The sequence below is a fragment of the Erigeron canadensis genome, chromosome 8, assembly GCF_010389155.1.
Source record: "Erigeron canadensis isolate Cc75 chromosome 8, C_canadensis_v1, whole genome shotgun sequence".
In the NCBI taxonomy this organism is placed as follows: Eukaryota; Viridiplantae; Streptophyta; class Magnoliopsida; order Asterales; family Asteraceae; genus Erigeron; species Erigeron canadensis.
Window position 1 is genome coordinate 9,392,623 of NC_057768.1, and position 9,034 is coordinate 9,401,656.

Genomic DNA, 9,034 nt, shown 5'->3' on the forward strand with positions numbered 1-9,034 from the left:
TTTTAAACAACCATAACTTTTGAACCGTAACTCCGTTTTTGACAAATAAGTTATCCACGGAATCATGATAGAGTCTACTTTCTAATGGCAATGATTTTAAAAGATGACTATGATGTCAAGTTTCCAGAAAGGTTAATTTAGGGAGTGAATGTCGAGTTCCGTCGAGTTATGTAAGCTCTAAAGTATTAATCGAACCTCTGATGCATCAAGTCTTGTCATGGGTCATGTTTATAGGTATCTAGACCTGAGTCATGACCATAAGTAAGTGGGTATTTGATTAGATCATTATTTTGTTTAATGATTATAGGTAGTCGGAAATACTTGCAAAGCTCGATAACTTACGTTATCATTTGTTCCGCTCTTCAACGAGGTAAGATAACTTATTTTGTCACGCTGGGGAAAACAATAAACTTGAGATTTAATAATAAATCAATATGACGAAAATGTATACATCTCATACATATGTAGGTGTGTGGGAACCACGCGGGGGACGATATGGGTGCTTTAAGGGGTTACCATTACTATGCTTCTTATGTGGGACGGGAGTGGGATTCTATATGATATATGAATTGATAGCAAGTAGTATTTCATCCCTTAATTATTGTTATAAATTTGTAATGTGTGAATGATGATTATGCAATGGCTATGATGCTTAATATGACGAATGCCTTGTAGCAAATAATATTGCTTATCATAGGGATAAAATGTAATGTTGCTTTGTATATGTGTTGATTATGTCGATGGTTATTTGAATGTAATGTTTCTTGGTTCACACGTTGATCATGTATTTGATGAGGTTGTTTGTTGTCGAATGACCTATTACATCTAGTTCACTAGACTTAAATAGGAATGTTATGGCACGATGTACGATAGGGCCTTAATGGCAAATGGTGTTGATGACGAATTAATGATATGCACAGAGATAGTCTTATTGTCGAGTTAATGGTGTCGATTGAGATAAAGCTAATGACGATACAATGATATGAGATGCAATAAAGATTAGTGTGTTGTGACGATTTGAGATGACATGTGTTGATATCTGACGATATGGTTCGTTATGCGATGATATGTGACAATATGAGGCCATATGTGATGGTTGTGACGAACTAAAATGAACTCGAGTATAAACTGAGACGAAAAGTGTTAAGCTTAACCCGTGCTAGTCCTTTGTGGCTAGTTTTCTGAGTCGATCATGAGGGGGTAGTCATGATATCTCACGAGTGACCCATATTTGTCGATTGAGTATTCCATCTGGTATGATCAACCAACCTGTGACGAATGGATACTCAACCCTATTCTTGTGACGATTAAGTAGCGTAAGCTACTTAACTTTATGTGACGATCAAGTTGTGTAAACGGCTTGACTTTATGTGTAAGTATGATATGGCAATGACATAATAAAGTTGACGTGTGATGATTAAGTGGTGTAAGCTACTTAAATGTGACAATCAAGTAACGTAAGTTACTTGGCTATTTGTGTAAACGAGATGGGATGATGTGAGGTTAATGATGATAAAGTTGACATGTGAAACTCTAACACCCATCTTTTAAAAATATGGATTTCCAAAAATTTTCGCCTAACGACGTCAAAACAAGCAGATGCATTTAACAAAACGTTTACAATTCCTAACGGAATTGTTAACTAATAAAACTGGTGGTACGAATCCATATTATAGCAACAATAAAGGAAAACCACAAATATCATCAACTACATATATGAAAAATAAGTCAACATATGGTCATGTCTTGTAAAACCCAAGACATTACAATAATCAAAATAAAGGTTCATAAGTGTCATCTAAATAGGTGAGGTCACTAGCAAGTAGCTAAGCATCTTTAATCGTCTACTCAGCCTCACATGCATCTCACCAATCTTCAACCACTAACATGGGAAACACAACACATTTCAACGAAACAAGTGTCAGCTAATTAAAGCTGAGTAAGATAACAGATTAGTTGGACAAAAAGTTCACCATTTAAAACATTTCATCAAGTTCATCTCATCATATATAAGGCATATCGGAATCACAAACATCTACATAATAATCAACATAAGGGATATCAAATCCTATGATGTACCTATCAAGCTAAGTCATCATTATCGTCTCAAGCATCGTCTAAAAGGATGTCAAATCTTATATTGTGCCTATATCATAATCATCTCGTTTATCATCAATTATTATCATAATTTATGTTATCAACATTAACCTCATTGCATCATCTATATACATATCGTATAGTCATGTAGGTTTCACAATTTAACCATTGCATAAAGCTAAGTAGTTATGACTACTTAGTTTCACATATCATCTTTATCATCTTTTACATCACATCATCACATCTTGTCTACACAAATAGTCAAGTAACTTACGTTACCTGATCGTCACATTTAAGTAGCTTACACCACTTAATCGTCACACATCAACCTTATTATGTCATCGTCGTATCATACTTACACATAAAGTCAAGCAGTTTACACTACTTGATCGGCACATAATGTAACATCCCAAACTTTTTATTTAACGGTTGACTTGAGTCGTTAAGTCAAGGTAACATGTCCGTTACGTCCATGTTAAATTTAGAGCTTATATGTAGTTAATGTGTTATGCGTGTGAGACTTGAATGTCTTATTGATTGACGTAGTAATGTGTTCAAGATGTAGTTATATGCCTTTAGAGGTGTTCAAAGTGTTTATTGAGTTGTATATAGTTCATATAGGTGTTTAGGGCTAATAATGTGACGTTTGGAAGCTTAGGGACGAGTTTTGACATAGGGTGAAAGTCAAAAACGGGATTAGGGTCAAAGAGCAGGTCTTTAGCTTCTAATATCCTTTTCTCTTTGAGCCCTAACCATTCCCCATTGCCATAATCAATTCCTTGTTCGATTTCATCTTCGTTTGGTTGATTCGAGAGTGTTTTGATCAAGTTTTTGTATCCTCATTGTAATCTCCAGGTATTCAAGGTATAATAACATTGATTTTTATGTCATTTCAATCATATAATCAGATCCATAACTGGTCTAGGTTATTAGAAGATCAATTGATGTCAAAAACGTGTGTTTTGATCAATTTGGTAACCTAAAACGTTTAATTATGTGATGCAAATCAAGTAAGGATTAATCAATGATTTCATTGCATCATTATCGTCTTAAAATGGTGAATTTTGAGGTACAAAAGTCGTTCATAAGGTTTGGGGTCGTTTGGGGTGTGTTTGGTTAAGTTTTGGAGGTTAAACAATGAGTTTTGTGCAGAACCAGGACTAGCTGCGGCGCAGCTACTAAGCTGCGGCGCAACTGGAAACCAGTGACACATAGCTGCGACGCAACTTGGTAGTTGCGACGCAATAGCGACGGAATTTTCAAATGGCCATAACTTTTGAACCGTAACTCCGTTTTTGACAAATAAGATATCCACAGAATCGTGAGAGAGTCTACTTTCTAATGGAAATGTTTTTGAAAGATGATTGTAATGTCAAGTTTCCAGAAAGGTCAATTTAGTGAGTGTATCCTGAGTTTCGTCGAGTTATGTAAGCTTTAAAGTATTAATCGAATGTCCGATGCATCAAGCATTGTCATGAGTCATGTTTATAGGTATTTAGACGTGAGTCATGACCTTAAGTGAGTGGGTATTTATTAGCTCATTATGTCGTTTAATGATTATAGGTAGTCGGAATACTTGCAAAGCTCGGTAACTTACGTTATCATTTCTTGTGCACTCCATTGAGGTAAGATACACTACTTTGACACGCTGAGGGTTCAACAAAAATATAGTTTTCATATAATAACTTCCCCTAATGATATCTCGGTTGCTTATGGGTATTCGGGATTATACGGGAGGTGATATGGGCTATGTAGATGCATATAAAAGCCTGAAATGCTACCCCAATGATACGTATTGCTATGAGATGTTATGTATGCTTAATAGATGATATGATATGAAATGATGTACGATCTAAGATGATAAATGTTATGCAATGTTGTAATGATATACAATATGCAATGATATATGACGATGTACGTGATGTAACAATGTATGCGATGTGATGATATGAAATGAAACGCTATGAAATGTGATGTATGAGGATGATATGTGAAATGTGCATGATTACATGGCTTGTTCATCTAGTTCACTAGACTTGTTAAGTTGCCATGACACGTGCACGTTTAAGGGCCCAAACGTAATGATGTATATGTGATGATTGTTTAGGTTGTGTAAACACCTAAACTATATGTGATGTGAAATCGAGCTCGTAAATTTGATGTGAAAGTGTTAAGCTTAACCCGTACTTGCCCTTGCCCGGTGAGTGCGTATATGGTTGCTTGGGTGGCTCCTTGCAACATAATTACGTGGTTTGAGTACCTCCGGGTGGCGTGATTAACCACCAATGTCTTTGAACATACGGATTACTCCTGGATTGGCTTGCCATTCCTTAACGACATTGATGCACTACTGAATGGTGGTTCATCTAGTCGGGTGCGACTTATGTCACACTTAACGAGATGCATATGTTATATGAGATGCGTGACTTTTGTCACAATTATAAAGATGTTCAAATGTGATATGTGATGATACAAAAGATGACTAGCACATTTAGGATGACCCATCCTAATATGAATGATGTTGATGATATGATATGTAAGTGTGATGATATGTTTGGGGATATGTGCCTTAACGAATTAATATGACTTTTATATAATGTTTTAAATGGACAAACGTTTCATAACTTATGTGTTATCTTACTTAGCTAATTCGTTAGCTAACACTTGCTCTTTTAAAATGTGTTGTGCCCTCAGGTCCAACAATAGTGAGCAGGTAGATGTGAGAAGATGTGAGGCATGGGTAGACGATCTTGAAGCTGGTTATAGTTTACCCATAGTGGCTGCTCGCATTAGACATTTGCTTATTGTTTAGATAATAATGACTTGTATTGATTATGTGCTCGGTTGTTTAATATTAGGCAACCGATGGATTTCCATTTAGACTTATTTTGATGATATGGCTAGTAACACCATTTAATGAATAAACCAAACAGATTTTACTGGTTTGGACTTTTAAAGTTAATTCCGCTTCTTTTAACGCCGTTAGGCAAAAGTTTTTGGAAATCCTTATTCTTAAATGTTGGGTGTTACACATAAAGTTAAGTTGCTTACGCTACTTAATCGTCACAAGTATAGGGTTGAGTATCCATCCGCCACAAGTTGGTTGATCATACCAGATGGAATACTCAATCGACAAATATGGGTCACTCGGGAGATATCACGACTACCCCCTCGTGATCGACTCGGCACACTAGCCCCAAAGGACTGGCATGGGTTAAGCTTAACACTTTTCATCTCAATTTATACTCTAGTTCGTCACAACCATCACATATTGTCACATATTATCACATATCATCACAGAATGACACAGATCGTCACATATCAACACATGTCATCTTAAATCCTCACAACACATTAATCTTTATTGCATCTTATATCATTATATCGTCATCGTCATTAGCTTTATCTCATTAGACATCATTAACTCGACATTAAGACTATCTCAATGCATATCATTAATTCGTCATCAACACCATTTGCTATTAAGGCCTATCGTGCATTGGACCATAACATTCCTATTTAAATCTAGTGAACTAGATGTAATAGGCCATTCGACAACAAACAACCTCATCAAAAACATAATCAACATGTGAACCAAGCAACATGACATTCAATTTACCATCAACATAATCAACACATATACAACGCAACAGTACATTTTATCCCTTTGATAAAGAATACTATTTGCTACAAGGCATTCGTCATATTAAGCATCATAGCCATTGCATAATCATCATTCACACATTACAAATTTACAACAATAATTAAAGGATGAAATACTACTTGCTATCAATTCGTATATCATATAGAATCACATTCCCATCCCACATAATAAACATAGTAATGGTAACCTGTTAAAGCACTCATATCGTCCCCCACGTGGTTCCCATACCCCTACATATGTATGAGATATCTACATTTTCATCAAAATGATTAATTTTTAAATCTTACTTTTATTGTGTTCCCCAGCGTGACAAAATAAGTTATCTTACCTCGTTGAAGAGCGCAACAAATGTTAATGTAAGTTATCGAGCTTTGCAAGTATTCACGACTACCTATAATCATTAAACAACATAATGAGCTAATCAAATACCCACTTACTTATGGTCATGACTCAGGTCTAGAAACCTGAAAGTCCCAACGTTTGCGAGATTATTGTAATTTAACAACTAATGTAAACTACTTAAGACAAGAACAAGAAAGAAAGAAAGTTTAGTTATTAGTATTATAAACTAAACAGTGAATACATGCTCGGTTGGTTTTACAATAAGAACAAAGAAGAAGAGAAAAGATTGTTAAGTTTTTCGACGCACCAAAAACTTAACACTAATATACAAATAAAACTCTAAGTGTGAAATAATGCAAAGACCAACAAAATGGTGGCTAGGTCAAGTGATTCCTTATATAGGCAGAGAAGGAATCACATGACAACCCTAATAGATATTGACACCTCGAATGTTGTCAACCATCTATTGGTGGAAAACTCAGATCTACAGAGTTCTCTGTTTCTCTTTTGTTTGTTTCCACATCGGGTATGAAAGAGAAACACCAAGGTACCATTGTTGGTACAAGGTCACATGTCTTCATCCTTCTTGATCAACACGTGTCCTTGGGACCAGCCTTCTTATCTTCATATTCCCGCCCATTTTTTACTTACAAAAACTGGGCGGTGAGTCAATGAACTTATCCTTTGGACTTGAAGATAATTAGTGTTTCCTGAAACCGGCTGGTGTAGATGCTCGCTGAGATCTCACTGAAGAAGTCATTCGCTAAGAGCTTGCTGATAAACTAGCTCGCTAAGTCCCTCAGCGAATCCATGACTCAACAATCTCCCCCTATTCGCTGAGGAGACTTAGCTGAGTAGATGATACATTATTTTACAAGTAACAATAAAAAAGAGTTGAGAGAATTGCTGGTATAATATATGACAAACATTTACATTACAACAATTGAAAATTACAAGTGTTACTACTCCCATAGACATTCTTCTTTTGCTTCAATGAAAGCTTTGTCTTGTTGGTTTGCTCGCTTCATCAGCTCCTGATCAATCAACTTGATGAACTCGTGATCATTGGAGGTCCTGATGCAGTATTTCCTTAATTTTACAAGGAAGCCAGAGGGAGTAATGGTCATCTCGCTTGTTCGGAAGAAGAGCTGATGACCATGAACGTTCAAGAAGCAGAATCCTCCCAGCTTTTGATCATACATTCCTTCCATAAAAAGCACTTTGGAAGGCATTCTGAGGTTCAACGAGGATTCTTCTTCAATGTCAGATTTTGGCACCTTTCAGAGCATTGAAGGGAGCTGAGAAATGACTTGACCAGAAGCTGTCATTTTGACACCACTCCTAGTTTGCTGAGGTGGAGGAGGTGTATATGGATGTCTGGCTGAGCTGAGCAGAGAATCCTCAACCTTGTATTTCTTCTGCACCCTCCTCGTATGCTTAATTTGATCACCAGCCATTTTCAGCAATGGATCGAAAGCTGGAGTTTTATTATCCTTGACAAGCTTATAGATTTTGATCCATTCAGTGGACCCAAGAGTGTCTAATTTAACAATTTTTTAGTGTAAACATCCTAGGCACACCTTTCCTTTGTATTTGAAGATTCATACCTTGCTGAGTAAGAGAAGGCTTGGCCCACAAGATCTCTTTTTTTCTTTACCTTCTTTCTCTTGAGTCAAGATAAGTCTGGCGTGCATTGTTCTTCTCAGCAAAGAATTCTTTTTCTTTCTTCCTCAATGCCTCCAAGCCACCAGACTGCTATGCAAGTCTTTTAGTTTCATCATCAGCATCCATAAGCTCTTCATTTACAACTTGCTCATTTATAAATTTTTGAGATAGTTCTTCTTGGATTTTCTTCATCTTTAGCTCTTCTTGAAGAACAATCTCTGTAGGAGTGAGTTCAACAGTCGTTTTAAATAAACACTTAGGAAAAGCTCCAGACATGAGCTTATCTTGTTGTGCCCTTGCTGAGATGGGAACTTTAGGTGGCCTGCTTTGAGTGACCACTGCTGCTTTGCCCTTGTCTTTTTCAGCATACCTTTTTAAAAGTGCAGCGTGGAACTCATCAGTTCGCTTGAAGGAAGATACATTTATTGGCCTTGCTGGCACATCCTCAACGGCCTTCTTTTCAACTTCAGCTGCCGGTTCAACAACCTTCTCAGCTTGCTCCCCCTCAACAGTTCTTGTTGGTTCATTAACCCTATCAGCTTGATCATTAATTGTTTGCTCCCTCTCAACACTTGCTGCCGGTTCAATAACCTTCTCAGCATTATCATTTTGTTCTTGGGAAGCTTGGGGAGCATATTCCATATAATCATTCTTGGTTGCTGGGACCTCCTTGGCAGTATTCTCCCCCTTGGAAGTAGCATAGGAACTAACTACTTCCACCTTCTCTCTTTTGAGAAGTCCCAGCATTTTAGTCATTAAGCCTTTAAGGTTTCCAACCTCTTCTTCCAATTTCTTGCACCTGCTGACAAAGTCATCAAGTACCTTTTTGTCAACAGCGACCTGGAAAGGGGTCTTGGAAAAGAGAGAAGTCTTGAGGGAAGAGATTTAGTTTGTGAGGGTGGTGAGAAAGTTGTCTTGGTTGCGAGAGAATAAATTGATTGAATTTTGTAGTTGAGTGAGATGGGCAGAGAAGAGAATGTTGGATTGGGAAAGTTGTTCAAGTGATGAAAAAAGACCAGGTGTTTCATTGGCCATCGCTGATTTTGCAATTTGTTCTTTCAAGTTATCAAGCGAGGCAGAAATAGAGGAGTTAAAAACACTGACCCTTTTCATGCTGGCATCAAGGAGGGTTTGATTGCGCTTAAAGATGCGCTCATTTGAAAGTGTGTGAGCATGCTGAGCTTTGGTGATTTGAAAAATGGCATCCTTTTGCTCAGCAAGCTCATCAATAATAGTGTCATTGCCAGCGATTACATCTTTGAGCTT